The sequence below is a fragment of the Muntiacus reevesi genome, chromosome 3, assembly GCF_963930625.1.
Source record: "Muntiacus reevesi chromosome 3, mMunRee1.1, whole genome shotgun sequence".
Lineage (NCBI taxonomy): Eukaryota > Metazoa > Chordata > Mammalia > Artiodactyla > Cervidae > Muntiacus > Muntiacus reevesi.
The window spans coordinates 24,599,195-24,615,916 of record NC_089251.1 but is presented as its reverse complement, the minus strand read 5'-3'; the positions used below and the strand labels follow the sequence as shown (position 1 = coordinate 24,615,916).

The window sequence follows — 16,722 nt, the reverse complement described above, 5'->3', positions numbered from 1 at the left end:
ATTAACTTCTGGGCTGTATAGTTAAGAGTTACAAAAAAGAACAGATATTCAACATTCATTCTCTATCTGATGAATTATACCATCAACCCAATCTTCCATGAACACAATATCTTCCTCTCTCTCGTCACAAATACAGTCATGCTCCTATGTGATCTACCTCCTAAATATTTCCCAAGTTCGTACAAGTCTCTGAATCTGCACTGCACCATTTCAGCCCAAGCCAATATCACTTCTCACGTGGATGATTATAATTGTCTCCAAACAGGTTTGTTTACATTTAGCTCCTCCCTAATTCATTCTCCAGAAGGAGCTTTTGCAAATGCAAGTCTGATCAAGTCACTTCCTTTCAAAAACCTTCCATAGTTTCCATTTTCTTCTTTGTTGTTGTTCCGTTGCCTAGTCCTATCTGACTCTTTGCAACCCCATGGACTGCAGCACATGAGGATTCCCTGTCCTTCATTATTCCTCTTAGCACCCAGTTAAAAAAAAACAAAAACAAAAAACACTCTGAACAGTCCTCATAAGATTCATCACAATATGAAATCTGGCTGTTTGCCACTTTTCGGAGTTGCTGTTTCCCACCAGGTTCACTTTCAAATCCAGCTCTTTGCACTTGCTATTATCTGTGTTGGGAGCACTCTTCCTGTGCCTCCTTCACCTGGCTGACTCCCACTCTTACTTCACTGTTGTTGTTCAGTTGCTAAGTTAGGTTGGAACCTTTGCAACTCCATGGACTGTAGCCCGCCAGGCTCCTCTGTCTAGGGGATTCTCCAGGCAAGAATACTGGACTGGGCTGCTACTTCCTTCTCTAGAGTCTCTTTCCCACCCAGGGATGGAACCTGCATCTCCTGCATTGGTAGGCAGGTTCTTTATCACTGAGCCACCTGGGAAGCCCCTACACTTACTTTAGATCGCAGCATAAATCTTACTCTGCCTCGGCACTAAATTCCTTAGATTAAGTTAATCTCTTTGCCTTGGTAGCTCGGAAGGTAAAGCATCTGCCTACAATGCGGCAAGACCCAGGTTCAATCCCTGGGTTAGGAAGATCCCCTGGAGAAGGAAATGGCAAACCACTCCAGTATTCATGCCTGGAAAATCCCATGGACTGAGAAGCCTGGTGGGCTACAGTCCATGGGATCACAAAGACTTGGACACAACTGGGCAACTTCTCTTCTTCATACAGGCCCATAGGAGCATAATCTCTGCTTCCCCCAAACTCACCGCCTGATCAGTTCTGAATCATTTGTTTGTTGTATTTTCCTTACTATAAGCTCCAAGAAAGAGTCTAGGCTTTTTTTTCCCCTCCACTTCGAAATTTTCCATTACAGGGCTTGGCACATAATAAGCACTCAATTAAAATCTGCTAAGCCGGATTAATCAATTAATGTTTATTGAATTGGATTAACTGTCATACTCTCACAGAAGAAATTCTGAGGCCTGAAGAGGCAACTTCAAAAATCTACTGATAACAGATTTGTTTCAGATAGTTAACATCCACAAAGCATTTGCCTTTCTTAAAATTTTTAATCCTAAATATTTTGTATTTGTTGTTATTGAACATAGAATATTCTATTGAACATAGAATATTCTATTGAACATAGAATATTCTACTGAACATAGAATATTTTTCCAATTTTCATTTCTGAAAGCTTTTTTGATAGGCTAAAAGAAAAGTCTATTTATTTTCATAATTTATCTTGCATCCAGCCTCCTAATATTTACTAATTTTTGTCTCTACTTGAAACTTTGGATTTTCTCTAAATAAACTCAGCAAGGCTTCCGTAATAGCTCAGTTGATAAAGAATCCGCCTGCAATGCAGGAGACCTTGGTTTGATTCCTGGGTCGGGAAGATTTGCTGGAGAAGGGATAATCTACCCACTCCAGTATTCTTGGGTTTCTCTTTTGGCTCAGCTGGCAAAGAATCCACCTGAAATGTGGGAGACCTGGGTTCGATCCCTGGGTTAGGAAGATCCCCTGGAGAAGGGAAAGGCTACCCACTACAGTATTCTCGCCTGGAAACTTCCATGGACTGTATGGAACCCCATAGTTCATGGGGTTGCAGAGAGTTGGATACGACTGAGTGACTCTCACTTTCACTTTAAGCTCAGCAAAAAAAAAAAAAAAAAAATGATAGCTTAATCTCTTCCTCGATGTTTATTCTGCTTATTTTATTTTGTCACCATATTGCTTTTGCACAAATAAAGAACAATAGAAATTTTTAATTTTTTCCGAGTGAAGACAAGGTATAAATGAACATGAAAGTGTTAGTTGTTCAGTCATGTCAACTCTTTGTGACCCCATGGACTATAGTCTGCCAGGCGCCACTGTCCATGGAATTCTCCTGGTGAGAATACTGGAGTAGATTGTCATTGCCTTCTCTAGGGGATTTTCCTGACCCAGGGATTGAACCTGGGTCTCCTGCACTGCAGGCAGATTCTCTGCCATCTGAGCCAGCAGGGAAGCCCTGAAAGTATAAATATACAGTAATAAATCTGTATCTATTTCTGAGAAAAGTGGCTCATTGCAAGATTTTTGCTCTATAACACTTTAATATTCTGGTAAGACCTTGAGATTTACCTATTACATTTGATAATAGTAGGTAGAGATGGAAAGATCTTAGAGATATCCTAGTTTAACCCTACTTATTCTACATATGAACTGAGGCCCAGCAAAAGAAAGTGATTTGACCAAGACAAAAAGCTAGGAGTAAAGCCCAGGCAAAAATACCAAAATTTTATGACCCCTGGGCCAATGTTTTCAATAAAAATTTTGTTGATTAGAATTTTAGATGTATTTTTGTGTGTGTGCTGATTTTTTAATATTACACATAAAAAACACTTTAATAATCAAATTAAAATATTTATTCTAAAATTTTATTATTACTAGCATGGCAGAAGCTTCCAGCTTCCTTCAAAATCCATGTCCTTCTTCCTTAATAATAAAACTCCTAATTTATAGCAGGGGTTTTGCTAAATGTGACTGAATTCTGGCCAATGGTATATATGTCAATTTTCAGGTCTGACTTAGGGAAGTGAACTTAAAAGGAAAGAATGCACCCTTTATCTCCCCCTTCTCCTTCTTGCTAGTAGAAAGCACATGTGAGGCTTGCAGCCACGGTGGATGGAGAGATGGAAGAGACCTATGAAGGATGGCAGAGGTGAAGGGCAGAAGGAGACTGAGCCCTTGAGAACTTTGTGAAGCTCCCCTATCAACCTTGCATTGCCAACTGCTGGATTTCTTTTATATGATTGAGAAATCAACTCTCCTTTTAACTTATTGTTATTTGGGGTTCTCTGTCATTTTAAGCTGAATCTAATTCTAACTGGTCTGTTAGTAAATTATAGGAATGCAAGCTCTTGCTCAAAAAAAAAAAAAAAAAAAAAAAAAAAAGAAAGCATAATAGATTATGAAAGTGTTAAGTCACTCAGTCGTGTCTGACTCTGCAACCCCATGGATTATAGCATGCCAGGCTCCTCTGTTCATGACATTTCCCAGGCAAGAATACTGGAGAGGGAAAAAAAAAAAAAAGAGAGACAGAGAGAGAATACTGTGGGGGGGAAAAAAAAAGAATACTAGAGTGGGTTGCCATTTCCTTCTCCAGGGGATCCTCCTGACCCAGGGATTGAACCAACGTCTCCTGAATTGCAGGCAGATTCTTCATTGTCTGAGCCAAGATGTTTAATAGAATTCTGGTTATATTCTCAAGAACTTGAAACTTAAAATAATGATAATGATAATAACAGCAGTGTATTGACTACTGTGGGCAGCTATGGAGAGCAAGGGCTCTGAAAAGGCTCTGAAGTCACACTTTCTGGTCTTGCTGCTTATTGGCTGTGTGACTGTGGGCCTGTCGCCTACTGTTTCTAAGTTTTCTTTGCAGTCAGAACATGAAAAGTTCTTCAGCATGGGTTGTGAGCGTTAGAAAAATAAACACATATGATAATGTCAATATAAATTAACCCCATGTAGTATTATTGATCTTATCATTGAAACCATCACTACTATTACCTCTAAAGTCTAGATGTCATATATACTTATGTGGTAATACCTGTAATTTAATTATCATGATAATACTGCCCCATAGGTATCATTATCAATATTTCATGGTAAAATGATTCACCTAATTTGGAATATTTTGTGACAGAGCCTGATTACAAAACCCACAATTCTTTCCATTACACCATGCTCATCTTATTTAAGATTCTATAAACTTTAACACTTTATGTCAAACACACTCATTTGAAAGTATTTTCTTGCCATTATTGTAACTATACTGTGGTTCCTGATCCTTCTGTCAATAATAGAGTCCTTACTCCTCTTTCCCACTGTCTTCCTAATTCATAGCCTTGGTGTCCTCAAAGTGATCCCACCTCCAGCTCTCATCATAGGGAGGTCTGGGTCCTGTGTATCCCGGAAGTTTTCCCAGAGGACACACTGCTTCTCTCACAACTGTTCTTATCAGACTATCAACTATCTCTCTTCATCACTGGAGTGTGAGTTCTGAGAGGGTATGAACAATGTCTTGTATCCTCAGAGTACCTTGTAAGTGCTTAATAAACACTTGTTGAATCAATGAAAACCACTTCTGACTTAGTGGAACTATAGAGGCATTTGGGTGTGTTTAAAGGCCCACAGGAAAACAACCAAGGGTTTGGGAGAAGTACTTGACACGCAGGTGCTTGCAAGTTATCTGGAAACCGTCCCAGTGAATTATGCATCAGATAGTGTGGTTCCCTTAGAGATGAACTGGCATCAAAAGCTCTGTTTTCCTTATTACTGGGGGACTTGTGAGTAATGGATAAAGTGGGAGATGCTAAAACCTGGAAGCAAGGCCCATTCCTCTCTTCTCAAAGAGAAATGCAGCACTCATTTCCTTCTTAAGACACAGCCACGGTAAACACGCCTCAGTAGCAATCCCAGGAGAGAGTTGGAAATCTTGACCTCAGTGGATTTCCCTGGAATCTATTACTTCAAGCAGCTCAAAATAGATCTCCATGTTACCATTTCTTACAGCACCAAGTATTTTTCTTTCATGATACTTAATCTTACTTGTAATTTTAGGCTATTTTGTGATTTTCATGCTTGTGTGCGTGTGCTCAGTCCTGTCCTACTCTTTGTGACCCCATGGACTGCAGCCCGCCAGGTTCCTCTGTCCATGGAATTTTCCAGGCAAGAATACTGGAGTGAGTTGCCATTTCCTTCTCCAGGGGGAATTTCCTGACCCAAGGATCAAACCTGCGTCTCCTGCATTGGTAGGCAGATTCTTTTATCACTGTGCCACCTGGGAAGTCAAAAGGCAAGGATTATGGCTGTTTTAGTTTACCTTTGCATTCAGTATTAGGGCAATGATAGATGCCTTCAACAGGTATTTGTTGAAAGAATGAATGAACTGATGAAGCACAGGTATGGTACTTCATGTAAAAGTAACATAGTGAAGAGAAAAGCAACATGGTAAATTAAGTGGAAAGAGCACAGATCTGTTTGGGTCTAAGAGCCATCACTTACAAATTTATGAATCTATGTTAGTTAATCAACCCCTGTAAGTACTACTCTCTTCATCTAGAGTACAGATACTACTTCATTGAATTATTGTGAAAATGCGTGAGATAATATATATGTAACAGTAAAGTATCTACACAGTCCTTGGCACAGAGGGAGGGTAAGTGCCACAAGTGTTTGCAAACACTGCACACCAGGAAAACAGCTCTTCCTCTTCTCCCCTTCTTGCTGAATTAACTGCGGGGAGTTTCAGAACATCTGAACATCATAACGTGTAAGACTCTGTGACAAGTGGAAAGAAAGCTGATGAGTAAACCCTGGGGAATGTGAGGTTCTTTTGCCCCTGAAATATCTTCCCCATATAACCAGAAATTTCCACTTCCCTATTGCATCTCTTAGACCTCTTGGGGTTCTTTGATTCATTCAATCCATATTTATTGAGCATCTAGCTGTATATGCTAATCACTGGATTTGGTTCTGAGAATACACTGGTGAATTACATAGAAGTTGAGTCTAAAAGTTATGTTGTGCAAATAAGTCCTGGAAGAACCTAGGGACGTTAATTATTCACATTATTGCTGTAAACAATAATGACAATAATTATCTGATATTGCAAATTCCTTCTATCCCTAGCTCTGTCCTACGTATGCTTCATACATAAACTGATTTAATCTTTATGAGGACGATACAAGATAGACTTTCCATTTTCAGGCAAGGAAACAGCATGCTGTAACTAGCCAGTGGTAATGCTGGGGTTTGACTTCAGGTCTATGTAATACTACTGACATGATTTTTCCATCTACCACCAATGTCTGCCTATCACTTTTAATGGTCTAACTGATTTAAGAAGTGATGAACTGGCATTAGTTTATAATTTACTTTATTTTATTAGGCTAGTCACTTTAATAAATATAGTTCTTATAATAACTGATATAAAAATACAGGTTCATAAAAGTTGAGCTTTCACACCACTTGCATTTGGTACAGCAATCTTAAAATAACAAGACAAAACAAACCTTAAAATGATAGCAAAAGTCAGGATCCAGGTGTTTTTCTTTTACACCAAGAGTGTCAAATTAATGAACCTTGAACCACAAAAGACCATGTATGTTCTTATGTTGGCCAGTTTACTCTACACTATGTTTTAAAAGTGGAAGCAGTGACAGATATTATTTTCTTGAGCTTCAAAATCAGTGTGGATGGTGACTGCAGCCAAGAAATTAAAAGACACTTGTTCCTTGGAAGGAAAGCTATGACAAACCTAGACAGTGTATTAAAAAGCAAAGACATCACTGTGCCAACAAAGTTCTGTACAGTCAAAGCAATGGTTTTTCCAGTAGTCATGTATGGATGTGAGAGTTTGACCATAAAGAAGGCTGCTGCTGCTGCTGCTGAGTTGCTTCAGTCGTGTCCGACTCTTAGCGACCCCATGGACTGCAGCCTACAGGCTCCTCTGTCCATGGGATTTTCCAGGCAAGAGTACTGGAGTGGGGTGCCATTGCCTTCTCCGAAAGAAGGCTGAGTGCCAAAGAAATGATGCATTTGAATTGTGGTGCTGGAGAAAACTCTTGAGAGTCTCTTTGACTGCAAGGACATCAAACCAGTCAATCCTAAAGGAAATCAACCCTGAATATTCATATGAAGGACTGATGCTGAAGCTGAAGCTCCAATCCTTTGGCTACCTGATGCAAAGAGTTGACCCATTGGAAAAGATCCTGATGCTGGGAAAGATTGAAGGCAAAAGGAGAAGAGGGTGGTGGAGGATGAGATGGTTAGATAGCATCACCGACTCAATGGACATGAATCTGAGCAAACTCCAGGAGATAGTGAAGGACAGGGAAACCTGGCATGCTGCAGTCCATGGGGTCGCAAAGAGTCAGACATGACTTAGCGACTAAACAACAACAATAACAACAATGTTTTAAAAGGTAGAGATTCTAGGCAAGTATTCTGTTTGATCAAAATATCATCATTTTAACACTCCTTTAACAAATAGCCCACTTCATTTAACTACAGCTTTAGATCTTGAGCTTCTTGAAGACAGATATTTGTCTTAAAGATCTTTGTACCCCTGGAATCAAACTGGACCCATGGCATATGGTAAAAGCACAAGAGGTGTCTGCTGGATGAGTAGAAATTCTGCCTATTAAGAGCTCCTGGGAGCGTCAAATGGGGCACAGGGCTGGCCTGGAACAGAACAAATTCTGAATGCAGGAAATGTTATTCACCACTCTCCGGGAGCCTAACAGTCTGCTATTTAGTTTCTTCGAACAAAACTTGCTTTCAAGAGAAAAACTCAGAAATTTATTTAAGCTAAAACATATAAGGGTGAATTCTGTTTTAAAGCCCCTAACTATGTCCCCTTAGGTGTATGGCCCTGTGAAAGATCCAAGGATTACTGAGGCCCTGTGTCTGCTTTCTAGGAATTCCCAGATGGGTTAGGAAGGGTATTACTGGAAATGATGATGAAGAGGATGATGATGATAGTGGTAATAGCGGTAATAATGATATTAAAGGCAAAGCATGCTATTAAAAACGATAATCAAACAATGTTCTGGGATCTTAGCCTAGAAATGGCTCTCTCTCCTATTTCCTGCTCCAAAATAAAGTGACAGACGTAATGACATTTCAGAAAGGTTTTGATCAGAAGAGGTTTTTCAGAACTTCCGAAAGGAATACAGCTATATGCTCATAAAGTAGTCTCCAAAAACCACAAACTAGTTTAGGTGAATTTTCCACAAAGTATTTAACATTATGACTCCTCAAGCCTACTGTTTCTCCAGAGTCCCATTCTCTGTCACTAAGCAGAAAAGTCTACGTTCAAAGAAATTACTCATTCTGCTAGTGATGCCTGGAAATCTATACCAAGGACACTGTCCAGTCCATTCTTAAAGAGGCAGTGAAGTTTGTGCACAAAGATGCTCCCTTCAGTGGTCTTTAAAAAGTTAAAAGTGTAAGAATAAGAGAATATTGAAGCAAATCTTCCCTATGCATATGGTGGAGTGTAATGTCTTAAAATTACATTTGTGAGGCTTCCCTAGTGGTCTAGTGGTTAAGAATCTGACTGACGATGTAGAGGACACGGATTTGATCTCTGGTTCGGGAAAATCCCATATGCTACAGAGCAACTAAGCCCGTGAGGGTCTAGAGCACAGACTTTGCAGCAAGAGAAGCCACTGCAATGAGAAGCCTGTGCACCGTACTTGGGGGGAGAGTAGCCCCCACTTGCTGCAACTAGAGAAAGCCTGCAGGTAGCAACAAAGACCCAGCGCAGCCAAAAATAAATAAATAAATCTTTAAAAAAAATTACATTTGTGAGCAGTTTTAATTGCAAAGGTGGTGTTAAGGGGAAAAAAGCAGAATACAAATTTTAAAGAAACAAGTAGTCTCAATTAGAAAAAATTTATTTATCAAGGAGGAAAATATAACCTATAAATGATAGATTGTAAGTGATTTTTATTCTTTCCTCTGATTTTTCTTTTCTGATTCTATTTTTTCTGGATTTTGCTTTCTAAATTTTCTACAGTGAGCAAGTATTATTCTTTTTACTCAGAAAAAGTACTTTATTATTTTTTTTTTCCCCCCACTACCACAAATTATGCAGTCGAGTTCCCCACATTTGGGGAAATCGCAGGGGTCAGCACATCCGGAGTGCAATGGATAAGCCTTGCCCTGGGAAAACCACCTTCATGATCATGGTATCTCTCATGCCAGGTAAGTATAGAAAAAGTACTTTAAAAGAGCAAAGTCCTGGCTTTCAATGAAGCTCATTTAGGAGCTGTCATATGAGTAGCAGCTTGAAGTGTGGTTATTTGTTTGGTGAGTTATCTGGAATGTTGACAGTAGCCCTCTTTAGTTCTAGTTTTTGGAGTTTTGTCAAATGAATATTTAAAATTAGATTTAAAAAATCTTTTGAAAGAAAAAAGCAGTCTCTGTCTTCACTTAATTAAAAAAGAAAAATTCTGCACTCATATCTAATCTAAGACAACCACAAAACTGGAATATTCTCACTGTTATAATGATGCAAACTCAACCACCGTGATAACAATCAGTGGTGTCTAAATTAGATTCAAATTCAGAGAAATAATGTGATTTTGGCTATTGACCATAGAAATCAGTAACTACATTTCAGATAAACTAGCTGGAATGCTGTATGAATTTTTAGCCTTCCTTCTATCAGCATTACATCACCTCCTAATGAGTTTCAATTCACAGATGTATAACCTTATGGACTTATTACAAAAATCTGAATACTCTTCACCAGCAACCTCTGGTTCTCACATGACACAGAAAAAGCTGCTTACTTTATATTTTCTAAATAAGCAGGCATAAGCACTATAACAACATTATGTTACTGTCACTGGGCTACAAGCTTTTATAAATACAAAGTTTAGAATTTAAACATCGTATTCTAGATAAAGTACCTGTTAACTTCAAAAATGGGCTTTAGATGGGCTTAGATGTACCCAATTCAGGAGACGGCCTTTCAGCTGTACTCAGTTCTATGCTTCTTGATTATGAATTCATTTAATTTTCTCAATTTAAATGAAAAACTCTTTGAGAACAGCAAATACTACTTTATTATTAAAAAACTGAGTGTCAGTTAAATGCTTGGTTTCTGCTAGTCATTTAAAATGTACATATAACCTCTGGTTTTCACAACAATTTTGTGAGACAGCTATAATTTACATTTAACAACTGAGAAGACTGAGGTTCAGAGAGATTAAATTATTTGCCTAAGGCTACACAGCCATTAAATGGTAGAGTCAGAATTCAAATTTGGTTTTATTGCCCAATATTATTCCAATTTTCCCATGTTGCTGATGTCTGATCTTTAGATTATTTTGATTATCTTATTCAGAATTTCTATTTTATACCTTAGGAAACTGGGATCTCGAGGAATGAAGTGACTTGCCCAAGTTCCTAAGAACAAAAAATAAATTCAAACCTGAATCATTTTAATTGCCCCTATTTGTTTTTTTTTTTTTAATTATGCTACTTATGCAAAGTTATGTTAACCTCTGCTAACATGATATCATATTTTAATTTTTCCTATTCCTTTTAATTGACATGATAATAGCTTGTAACATTTCACTTTTTTCAACTTGAGATCATTTTAAACTCACAAATTTCCTTCCTCTTCATGTGGGAAACCACATGAAACATGCCAGTGAGGAGGATTCAGAGATGTTAGTCATCAGCCATTATGGGACAACTGTGGTCAAATTTATATCCAGAAGCAAAACGGAAGTGATCACAAGGGTCAGTAGCCAAAGCACACCAAGAAGTTTTCTCAAGTTTCTTGGCCTAGTATACTATTTTTTTCTTTTAAACTTTTTTAAGGAAAGGAAACTAAAATTCACTAAAATATTTGTACATGCCAGAGATTGTTCTAAGCACTTTCATAGACATTATGCTATTAAACCTTGCAACTAATCTCAGGAACATAATTTTTACTTTTCAAAAGTTAGATAACTTGTTCAGAGCAACTAGGCTCATCTTTGAAGCCATGTCTCTTTTATCCATACCATACTTTCCTCTAGTGAGAAACATGTCTTATATAAATGTTTTATATAAAACAGGCTGCTGTCTACTGGAGAAGAAAATGACAACCCACTCCAGTATTCTTGCCTAGGTAATCCCATGGACAGAGGAGCCTGGTGGGCTGCTGTCCATAGGGTTGCACAGAGTTGAACATGACTGAAGTGACTGAGCATGCATTGCAGAAGGAAATGGCAACCCACTCCAGTATTCTTGCCTGGAGAATCCCAGAGACAAAGGATCCTGGTGGGTTGCCATCTATAGGGTCGCACAGTGTCAGACACGACTGATGCGACTTAGCAGCAGCAGTGGCACCTGTCTACTAGCTAACTGGGATGTGTAGACCTTATCTACATCCGGGTTCAGATAAATTATAATAATACTTATGAGCTTTGAACACTGACTAGATATTTGGCGACATTAAATAATTTGGGGGGTATATAACAGTACTGTGGACACGTTTGAAAGATTCCTTATAGATATATATTTGAATATTTATAGATTCAATGACATAGTGTCACAATTTGTTCAACTAAATCATTGGAGGGGGAAGTATGGGTATAGAAGTGAAGCAAAGTGACTCTTAGTGGTTAAAATTGAGTGATGGGTACATAAGAGTCATTGTATCATTCTCTTCAAATGTATATGCTTTCCATAATAAAAAGTTTAAAAAAACAAAGCAAAGAAAAAGCCTATGTAGATAGGCAGGCTTTCCTGGGGGCTCAGCAGTAAAGAATCTGCCTACCAAAGGAGACATGGGTTTGATCACTGGGTCAGGAAGATCCCCTGGAGCAGGAAATGGCAACCCACTTCAGTATTCTTGCCTGGGAAATTCCATGGACAGAGGAACCTGGCAGGCTACAGTCCATGAGGTCGCAAAGACTTGGACACAACTTAGCAACTAAACATCTACAAAAACATAGATAGAGTCCTTGGTGTAAGTAACACCTTTATTACTTAGTAGATGTGTGACCTTGAAAAAATTACTTTCTGAGACACAGTTTCTTGGTCATAAAATGAAGCTTACCTTGCAGACCTGTAATGTGGATTCAATGAAGTAATGTGTAAATAGCCAACACAGTGTCCTATACACTTTAAATTCTTTACACCATTACTATTTAATGTTATTACCAAGTATAAATGATCTTTGCTTTCATTTCCTTGCTCTCCTGAAATTAGCTTAGAGATAACTTCCAATATTCAGATGAATCTGATCTTGGTTATGAGCCAAGCGCTCACATGATACAAGCGCTCTGTACTTGTCTACTGAGTGCCTCTTTGGAAGAACGTGATTCTTTTCCAATTTCTCCTCTACCATTGGTGATCTGGATCCAGACAATTTTCTTCTGTCACTCCAGTTCACATCATTTCTTCTTTCTAACGCCTACACCAGCAATTCTGGCCTATACCTCTTGCTTTATGAATGAGCGATATGCCATTTTGTATTGTTTCTTTTATAACCAGCTTATCGAATGGGTTGGTTACATAGCTTTATTTTCTCATCTCTTCCTCAAATATGCTCTAACTGTGCCTTCCTTTCCCATTCCAGGATGATATATTGGGTTGATCTGTATCTTTCCAAGTAACTTTCAGGTATCAGAAAAGTAGGTATTAAAGTAGGTATTAAACAGCTCTGTCTAATTTAAATGTAAATTTCCACTATATATCCAACCTAGTCTCTCCTTTCTCAGCTCAATTCTTTATTCTGCTTGCTTCCCTCTTTCACTGTTTGCTCTGCTGCTCCAGGGAGGGGCCAAGAAAAGGAGGTTATATAGGAAATGGGCAGTCTCACTCTTACAGGTACTGTGTAACCTAGCCATCAACATCCTTGTGAGTCAGAGGCCCAAATGCTGCTTCTCATAACCCCAGGTGTTTTCGGACTCTTTAAGAGTGCCTGACTGGTGATTGCCACACTTTACGACTTATTAACGGGGCAAAGTACACTTGACATGCTACCACTCCTATTCAACTGCCCTCCAGTGGCACACCTCTCTAGAGGGGGCCTGAAAATTTATCAGACAGATTTCCTTTCAAGGAACTTCCAGTTCCCTATGAGAACTGGCACATACTCAAGTGACTATGAGTTCAGATGTGGTAAAAAGCCTGAGAGAGAACTCCTGGCTAGGACGACTAGGGCAGGATTCCGAGGAAAGAGTAAGATTTTGATAATCAGGGTTGTGGAGACTCATGAGAAATGGTTTCCATTGTCCCTGAGGGGAAGTCGTTGCTCCTGCTGACCTGCACTGAGAGGCACAGACCTTGTTCAAAATGGATTCTCTTTGGACACAGACATATACGGGTCTCTTTTGTTTCTTCAGTCCTTTCCTCCTGTCCTTGCACTGTTCAGGTCTACATACACATGCTGCATGCAAGGATGCAAGGCCCAGCGACTCTCACAGACCTGTTTATTCCATTAGGATAAAAGTCTTATTGCCAAAGCCTGTCTGCTGGAACAAACACTTGGGCATGGCCACGGTTGCCTCTCTTTCCACAAGAGTGTCTCTGAAAATTGGAATATGCTTACTCCACTGAGAAACACTGTGAGTTCAACTACATGAGAAATCCTGAGGAAAAAAACCAGAAGTTGATGTGTCTAAAATTTTAAATAATTTTATTTTCGCCTCCAGATTTATTTTATTTTAAAATCACCTTTTCAATTTTACTGTGTGAAAACCTAGTTATAGTTACCATATTTTTGCCATTTTATACTAGGAACTGAGGAAGGGGAGGATAGGGGGCAGGGGACTTCTTTCAGTAGATATAATCTCATTGCAATAATGTGCACCAGATCAGTACTCTGATTGTTAATTTATCTTTTTAAAATAAAAGATAAACTAAAATTCTAAAGTTGAATAATAATCGTCAGTCTCTTACCATTACTTGGCACTATCCAGTTTACAAAGTATGTTCAAAGTCATTTCAATCTCACAATAAACTCCTAACCAGAGAAGGGAAGACAGAAAATCTCATATTTATTTTTAAATGACAAAACTAAAACTCAGAAAAGTAAAGCAACTCTTGCAAGACTTCACACTTACAATACCTAAAACACAACTTTGATACCTAAAAGACACAATTCATGGCTCCTTGTCCTAAAGTATCTTTCACTATATACTTCAACTTTTGTCCTTCTTTTCCAACTGGGTTCTTCAGAACCACAATGAGATGGTTAACAAGCGCATTTTAACATAACTTCACTGTGCAAAAAGGTTTGGAAACAAAAGGTTAAGCAAATGAAACATATGCTGGGTCTTCTCAACAGGACCACTCAGACTTACTATTAACCTGAAAATGTGCACTGAAAAGAATTTAAGACTGGGATGTTGGAAACATTATTTACATCAAAAAGGGTTTCCACAAGACTCTTCGAGGGGAAATAACTATTAGTATTTTGGAAATATTTCTTTAAAGAAACAAAGTCTAAAATGTCCTTAATGTGTGAGTGCTTGGTTGTGTCTGACTGTTAGGATCCCATGGACTGTAGCCCTCCAGACTCCTCTGCTCTTGGGATTTCTCAGGAGTGGGTTGCCATTTCCCACTCCAAGGGTTCTTCCTGACCCAGGGATTGAACCGAATCTCCTATCTGCATTGGCAGACAGCAGATAGCAGAACCGCATCTGCATAGGCAGGCAGTTCCTTTACCACTGCATCACCTGGGAAGCCTTAAAACTTCCTTCACTTTCAAATCTGCTACTTCACCTAGAATGAGAAGACTTTCAACAAAGCCTTCCTTTTAATGCCATCTCAAAAATGTTGATTTATTATCCAGCTATTTGCTCTTAAATATTTTCCTTAAAATGTAAAACAACCTATGACAACATTCTGAGCTTATTGTGTGTCTATCATGCATGTAAGTATGTATGTATTTATGTATCTGTATGTAGGCGCACCTCTCCCTCACCCCTACTTGGAGAGCTGTCCTCCGCTCCTAGCTAATGTACATCAGTATACACTTCTACAAACGCCCAACAAACGAAGGCTCTGAGAGGCCAACCCTGCCATGAACATGCTTTGCAACATGTATTATGCACTCCACTGAGGGCTCCCTTTCTACCATTTATTTGATGTTATTTGATGGACATTAGTTGGACCAAAAATATAGAAGTGATAGTGCTGGACCTGAAACAAAGAAGTGAAGTAAGGATGTCATTAGAATGTTTAAAACACACTCAAGGTACCTTAGAGGAAAAGGTAGGGGAGAGAGAGTACGAAGATTGAAAGATAATTAAAGGTTGGCAGATATCCTCTGACAAGATTTATGAAGAGCATTATAAATCAATGGAAACAGTGACAGACTTTATTTTCTTGGGCTCCAAAATCACTGCAGATGGTCACTGCAGCCCTGAAATTAAAAGATGCTTGTTCCTTGGAAGAAAACCTATGACAAACCTAGACAGCATATTAAAAAGCAGAGACATTACTTTGCTGACAAACATTAATTTGCCAACAAAGGTCCATCTAGTCAAAGCTATGGTTTTTCCAGTAGTCATGTATGGATGTGAGAGTTGGACCATAAAGAAGCTAAGTGCTGAAGAATTGATGCTTTAGAACTGTTGTGTTGGAAAAGACTCTTGAGAGTCCCTTGGACTGCAAGTCCATCCTAAAGGAAATCAGTCCTGAATATTCATTGGAAGGACTGATGCTGAAGCTCCAATACTGTGGCCACCTGATGTGAAGCACTGACTCCTTGGAAAAGACCCTGATGTGGGCAAAGATTGAGGGCAGGAGGAGAAGGAGACGACAGAGAATGAGATGGTTGGATGGCATCACTGACTCGATGAACATGAGTTTGAGCAAGCTCTGGGAGTTGATGAAGGACAGGGAAGCCTGGCATGCTGCAGTCCATGGGAATGCAAAGAGTTGGACACGACTGATTGACTGAACTAAACTTATAAATCATTGAATGGGGATGGATTATTCATCAACTGAACATAGTCAGTAGAAACTTTGGGAACTTTAGTAGGAGGCATGTCTTAAATGAATGGAAGGTTTTTTCAAACAGATGTAGGAACACAGGTCTATGCTGGGACATTGATTCAGTTAGGATGCCTTCTCTAGGACCACACTCACCATGCTACCTGGGATATGCATGTCCTAGCTATTATATTATTTAACCACCAGCAAATTAAGACAAATATACTTGAAAAGAACAGAACACTTTAGTGTTCTGCTAGAATAAATGGTGAAAAGGAGATGGGAAGATGGAGGTTTGGAGGGAGAGGAAGAATTATTTACTATGTGCTAACCTCTTTTAAGTGGTGTGCGTGGGTGCATGCATCAGTCATGTCCACCTCTTTGTGACCCTATGGTCTGTAGTCTTCCGGGCTCCTCTGTCCATGGGATTCTCCAGTCAAGAACACTGGACTGGGTTGCCATGCCCTCCTCCAAGGGATCTTCCCAACCAAGGGACTGAACCCACGTCTCTTATGTCTCCTTCAGTGGCAGGTGTGTTCTTTAAGTGGTATACATATACATGGGATACACACACACACACACACACACACACACACATTAGTACCAAGGTAGATATATGATCCCATTTCAAAAATGAGAAAAAAGCCCCCAAATTAATTAGAATCAAAACTCCTACCTAATTCTGTGAATCATACAATACTCCTCTTATAGAAAAGAGCCTCAGAATTTAGGTGCAACTTTGTTACAGACTTCAAAAGGAGAAAAAG

At 39.0% G+C, this 16,722-nt stretch overlaps 1 protein-coding gene and 1 non-coding gene across 2 annotated transcripts in view; both read right to left on the bottom strand.

Moving 5' to 3' along the window:
* The window catches only part of VSNL1 (visinin like 1), a 113,979-nt gene that overhangs the window by 88,620 nt on the left and 8,637 nt on the right, over positions 1–16,722 (bottom strand). The window lies entirely within an intron of this gene.
* Positions 9,051–9,222, bottom strand: LOC136165538 (U1 spliceosomal RNA). The gene has a single exon (XR_010662571.1). It is a non-coding gene; the product is annotated as a U1 spliceosomal RNA (small nuclear RNA).